Genomic DNA, 6,699 nt, shown 5'->3' with positions numbered 1-6,699 from the left:
GCTACTCATCAATAAACCTGACTCTAGGGCTTTAACTAAATGGAGGCATATTATTCTCACAGAGCAAGAAGTCCAAGACTGTGCAACAGCTCCAAGATGGCATCAGTCCCTCAGGCTCTTTTTCTCTTTCTGCTCCACCATCCTTAGCTTATGGCTTTGTTGCCTCCTGGCCTCAAGATGGCTGTTTTACCTTCTGCCTCCTGTTTGTGGACCAGACAGGAGAAACAAGAAGGAAGGAAGGAAGAAAGGAAGGATGGAAGGAAGGAAGGAAGGAAGGAAGAAAGGAATGAAGGAAGGAAGGAAGGAAGGAAGGAAGGGAGGAGGAAGGAAGGAGAGAAAAAGGAGAAAGGCATGTGGGAGAGAAAGGGAGGGTCTGCATGAAGAAGGCAAACACTTTCCCCAACTCCCAAGCTGACTCTCTCTGAGTCATGTCTCATGACAAGAAATGGATTACATGACCACCCCTATTACAAAGGAGCTGGGACAGGTGAACATTTTAGCTGGGCACATTGCTCTTCTGAATAATATGGCCGTTCTCATAGTGAGGAGGTATGGATTTGGGGTAGGTAACTAGCAGTGTCTGTGTCTTTGAGCAGAAAGTTAGGGATGGGTTCAGGGCAGGGACTGCTGGATAAATGAGAATGAAATGTAGAATCTTGTGCAAGAGGTGAAGCATGAGTATATGTGTAGGCAAGACAAGATAGATGGGGATGGCTATGGGAAAGATAGGGAGGGTATGGGAAAGAGTCATCTGAAGAAGATAAGATTGGAAAAAAGTAAGCCAAATGGAGGGGACATAGGGATCTTATCTGCCTCTTTAATTTCTCTGCAGAAGGTCCAGAACAGCCTAGATGACCCTGTTTCAAGTTGTGTGAGGTGGCATTCTTCCTTTGCTCTCAACCTTTATCCTCCTAAGTCTCCAGTATCAAGCGCGTTGTATAGAGATACAAAAAACACCACTTTCAAACTGGTACACTCATGTCATAGTAATGGAAACCCTTAGACTATTTTCTTTCCTTAAATTTACCTGTCATCCATATTTCAATTTTATATCATTATTATTCACATATTCTATTGATCAACTCCTTTAATTCCCTTGGATACCATACTAAACAAACTTTCTACCATGGAACAGTTGGAAATTGTGTACTGCTAACTGCTAGTCAGAAAAAAATGTATATCAGAAATGTAATACTTAGAAACACACACATGTATTTCTGTATATAGATTTATGATTAGTATTTAGCAATGCTAAAATTATATTTTCCACACACATATTTCCCATCCCTAACAGTCTTTTGAGAGTCAGATTTGTTCTTCAGCTTTGAAATTTCTTTTGTATCTTGGTGAGATTTGCTTTGGTCACTCTCTAAGCTACAGCTCTGAATAATTTTCCCATTGCTTGGCTCCAGCCTTCGTTTTTTTTCAGCATAATAGTTTTTGAAGGTAACTTTTAGCATTAGGAACAGTTGAAGAACCATGAAGAGTTCACTAGTATTAGAGGAAATCATGGCATTATTTATCACTCTAAGTTAGGAGTCATCAAAACTTCTTCCTTAAAGGACCAGATAGTAAATGTTTCCAACTTGGCAGACCCTATGGTCTCTGTCACAATTCCTCAGCTCTGCTGTTACAGCACAAAAACAGCCATAGACACTAATTAAATGAATGGCATGGCTGTGTTTGAATAAAACTTTATTTATGAGATTCTGTTCTAACTGAACAGCAGGAAGAAATTCTCTCCCTTGCTCCGCATCTTTCTCAACAGCTCTTGCTCTCCTATCTTGTTTTCTTCTTATTGACAGCTCTCTCCCACTTTTGTTTTTATTCCTTTTTTACCCTCATCTGTTTCTCTTTCTTTTCAACGTCTTGATTTCTTTCTTGTCACTCACTACAAGATGTGTCCCCAAGGTACGCTTGGCAGATCCTCCTAGCCTCTGAAGATGGCATCAAACAGGAAACTTTACTCTTCACTGAGTCTACTTAGTGACACAGAGAGGCTCCTGGGCTTCTCTGGATTATGTATCTGGTGACTACTTAAAGTGCTTGTAACTTTTCTTGGTAGCTTAAAGATATGCTTCAGTTTATTAGCTGCAGAATTCTTTCCAGCTTCCTCAGATCTGAATCTTTGAGATGACTAAAGAGGTCCTTCTCTTACAAAATCAGTGGAAATCCAGGTGCATTTGCATGTTCCTTAATCTTTTGGAGTACCCCACCTTTTCAGTGTAGGCAAGGCTGGTGGGGAATGTGGGTATGCATTCTATGGGGACAACTTCCTTAGTATCTGGAAGAAATCCATATTACTTTACCTGCTGCTAAAATTATATTTTCCACATATTAGATATGTGGAAAATATATTGGATATATTGGATATGCTGCAGATTTCCTCATCCAGTCAGGTTTTTTGGCCACCGCGGGCTTCTCCTCGAAGACAGGATGAGAGGGAATTCGCTTCAGTTGCAGCAGGAAAGATTAAGAGTAGAGGTCAGGAAGAACTTTGGTTCTGTCACAACTGTACATTGAGCAAGGCCAAGACCAGGGGATGTTTTGGCGTTCCCTTGGAATTGTTAAAAGAAAAGGACAGATTATTTCCTATGCTTACTCCAAACAGAAAATAGTGTGACAAAGGAAGCAGCTTTGTGTTAGAAATTTCCTGTGCCGCATGGGCTAAGGGCTGGGAATCAAGATTTGAGGCCCAAATATCTTCCACCGGCTTCCTCTACGCAGGCCAACCCTCAGGATGCTGGCTGATCACTACAACAGGGAAGGTCACCTGCCCTTCCAGTTTTGGAGGGACTCTGATCATTCTCCAGCTTCAGAATTTTCTCTTTCCCTCTTTTTCTCTCAGCTGTCTTTCAAGTCTGCATAGCTAGCTTCATTCTGAAAACTGAAAAGGAATGAATATTTGGAAACTTGATCATCCTGGTGAACTATGCTGTCTGTCTGTCTGTCTTTCTTTACTGCCCAAACTTCATAGAAAGATGATTTAGCTCTGCTGCTTCCAATCCCCTCACCACACGCTGCCCACCCCATCTGCAGCCAGGTTCTGCCCTCCACTTTCTCTCTCCAGGCTGCCTGTAGCCTGCACTCACCAAATCCTGTCTCCATGTCCCAGTCATTGCTGCCCCTCACTTCTCTGTGGCATCTGACATTTTGCACCCATCTGCCTCCCAACACAGTCTTGTCTCCTGTCCCCATGGCCAGTGTGCTCCTGTGACTTTGTCTTGGTTTCTTTCGGGTATTGGCTTTACTTCCACACCTTGTCTGGGGAAGCCAGTTGGCAAGCTATTATAGAAATTTAAGATTACAGAGCCAAGGACTGGGCTAGGATGGCGTCGGAGGGAAAAGGGGCAATGGATGCCATTTCAAAGGAAAACTTTGGCCTACTGACAGCATGGATGCAAGACGTAGAGGAGGCAGAGGGGCCAAGCAATCTCCCAGGGTTTGAGTCTGTGACACTGGGATAATGAAGTCAGAAAAGTCGGGAAGAGGAGCTGTTTCCAAGGCAAATTTAATTTGAGTAGAAAGCAGGACATACAAGTGGATAATATAGCTAAAGAGGGAAAGTTAATGGAAATGGATAGAAAACCTTTTATCTCATTTGCTGTTGCTGCTTCAGCCAACTCCTGGCTCCTTAATCAATATTTCTAGCTCCCAAGCCATCCCAGGGGCTGCACTGACTGTTCTAGTTGCTGGTAGGACATGAAAACCTGGATGTCCCTCACCCCTCAGACTCCTCAGGTAGGAGGACACGCATTACGGGGAAGCAGCCTGGAAAACCGGCCTAGGAGTCATGAGTTCTGGGGTCTGCCAGGTGACTTTGGGCAAGTCATTTTACTCTCCAGTTAGCAGTTTTCTCATCAGTGAACCGAGGGGTTAGACTAAATATCTTTTTTAATTGCTTTCCTCTTTTTCCCCAGTGTGGTTTCTCACCCAGATTCTTTTTCTTCTGTTAGTTGTGCCAGCATTCCTCCAGTGGCCTTGTGCCCAGAGGTGTCCTGAACTCCTGTTTCCCACCACTCCCTCTTTCCTGCCCACATCTTCTCCAATCCAGATACAAGCCTTCAACACATGCTATTGCTCCGTCCTTCTCATTGACTTCCACACTCTCCTCCTTCCCTCCTCCTTGACATGCTTACCTTCTGCTCCTAAACTGTTGGTATGGACTCCAGACTCCTCCGGCCAGTCTTTTGGGCACATCTCCCTTCCTAAACATTTCTTCCACCTTGTCCCATTCTTCCCTTCCTCTTTAAATCTTCAAAGAGGGGCGCCTGGGTGGCTCAGTGGGTTAAGCCGCTGCCTTCGGCTCAGGTCATGATCCCAGAGTCCTGGGATCGAGTCCCGCATCGGGCTCTCTGCTCAGCAGGAAGCCTGCTTCCCTTCCTCTCTCTCTGCCTGCCTCTCTGCCTACTTGTGATCTCTCTCTGTCAAATAAATAAATAAAATCTTTAAAAAAAAATAAATAAATCTTCAAAGAGGAGTGGAGAGAAGGGAGTGTCTGTCAAGATTGAGGTGTTTTTTGTTTTTTTTTAATGTTTGTACATGAATATATATCCTTCATCTACTGTGACGTTCTTGTGCTCCATGTAAGAAGGCTCCCCAGGTGATGAGTCTCTTTCATTGTAAGAATCATGTTATGAAATTTTAAATGTTAAATATAACGTCTATATTTTGAAACCATGAAAACCCCATTTAATTCCCACAAGATAACTTGCTATTTCCTTGTAAGCACGTAGAGTTTTACTACATTCTTTTTAACAAAAATTAGTATTTTTAAAAATAGCTTTATTGCTAAATGTTCGACATTTCATAAATTACATTTATTTATTCATTTAAATATTTTATTTATTTATTTGACAGAAAGAGAGAGAGCACAAGCAGGGGGAACACCAGACAGAGGGAGAGGGAGAAGCAGGCTCTCCGCTGAGCAGGGAGCCCAATCCCAGTGTTCTGGGATCATGACCTGAGCTGAAGGCAGACGCTTAACTGACTGAGCCATGCAGGAGCCCCCGACCTGGATGTATTTAAAGTGCACAATTTGATCAGTTTTGACATAACCATACACCTATGCAATCATCTCCACAATGAAGAACATATCTGTCACCTCCAAAAGTTTCATTGTTCCCCTTTGTCATCCCACCCTCCTGGTCCTCCTCTCCCAGTATGCCCCTCTGGTCATCTCCAGACAACCAGTGATCTGTGTTCTGCAAGCGTAGGTCACTTTGCTGCATTTCCTAGAACTTTATATAAATGGAATAATTTAGTATTTACTATTTTTGGTCTGACTTCTTTCACTCAGCATAATTAGTTTGAGTCTTACCCATGTATTGTTGATGTAGGAATAATTCATTCCTTTTTATTATCCAGTAGTAGTCCATTATGTGTATTTATGGTAATTTGTTTATTCTCTCACCTGTTGATGGATGTTTGGATGGCTTCCAGTTTTGGGCTATTATAAATAAAGCTGTTATGAACATTTGTGTGCTGGTCTTTGCATGGATATATGCTTTTATTTCTCTTGGGTAAATATCAAGAATGAGTTATATGGCAGGTGCATGTCAAACTATTTTCTTTCAAACTATTTCTGTCAAACTGTCAAACTCTTTTCTGAACTGTTTGCACCATTTTACAGTCCCACCAGAAGTGCAAGAGAGTTCCAGTTGTTTCACATTTTCACCAACATTTGAGATGAACAAGTTTTCTTAATTGTACACATTTTATTTTATTTTTTTTAAAAGATTTCATTTATTTACTTGACAGAGAGAGAGATCACAAGTAGGCAGAGAGGCAGGCAGAGAGAGGCGGGGTGGGTGGGTGGGGGAAGCAGGCTCCCCGCTGAGCAGAGAGCCTGATGCGGAGCTCCATCCCAGGACCCTGAGGTCATGACCTGAGCTGAAGGCAGAGGCTTAACCCACTGAGCCATCCAGGTGCCCCAAATTTTAGACATTTTAATAGATTGTGACATCTCATTGTGGTTTTAATTTGCATTTCCCTAAAGACAAATGATGTTGAGTATTTTCTGAAGGGTTTATTTGCCATCCATAGATCAGCAAAGGAGGGATCCATTTTAAGTTAATTTTTTGTATATTGTATGAGATACTGATCTAAGTTAATTTTCTTTTTGCATACAGGATATTATGTAGGCAGAATAATAATACCCTTCCCCAAAGATGTCTATGTTCTGGCCCCCAGAACCTGTAGATATGTTGTGTTACATGGCAAGAGGGAATTAAGGTTTTGGATGGAATTAAGATTGATAATCAGATGACCTTAGAATAGGGAGATTATTCTAGATTTATTTGGGTGGGCCCAGTGTAATCACAGGGATCCTTAAGAGTGGGAGGGGGAACTGAAAGAGAACCAGAGAGATGGCAGTGTAGGACAGACTTGGCCTGTATTGCTGGTTTGAAGATAGAAGGAGGGAGACACAAGCTAAGAAGGCTTCTAGAAGATGGGAAAAGCAAGGAAGCGAGATTCTCCCCTAGAACCTCTAGAAAGAATGGAAATCCCTGTTAATACATCAATTTTAGCCCGGTGAGATGTGTTTCAGACCTCTGACCTCCACAACTGTAAGGTAGTTACATCTGGCTTGTTTTAAGTCACTGCATTTGTGATAATTTGTTACAGGGTTACAGAAACTAATACTGGTTTTCAGTTGTTCAGACACCATTATAATGACTATCCTTCTAACACCAATTC

Source organism: Lutra lutra, chromosome 1 (genome assembly GCF_902655055.1).
Source record: "Lutra lutra chromosome 1, mLutLut1.2, whole genome shotgun sequence".
NCBI classification, from domain to species: Eukaryota; Metazoa; Chordata; class Mammalia; order Carnivora; family Mustelidae; genus Lutra; species Lutra lutra.
This window is presented reverse-complemented; position numbering follows the sequence as displayed.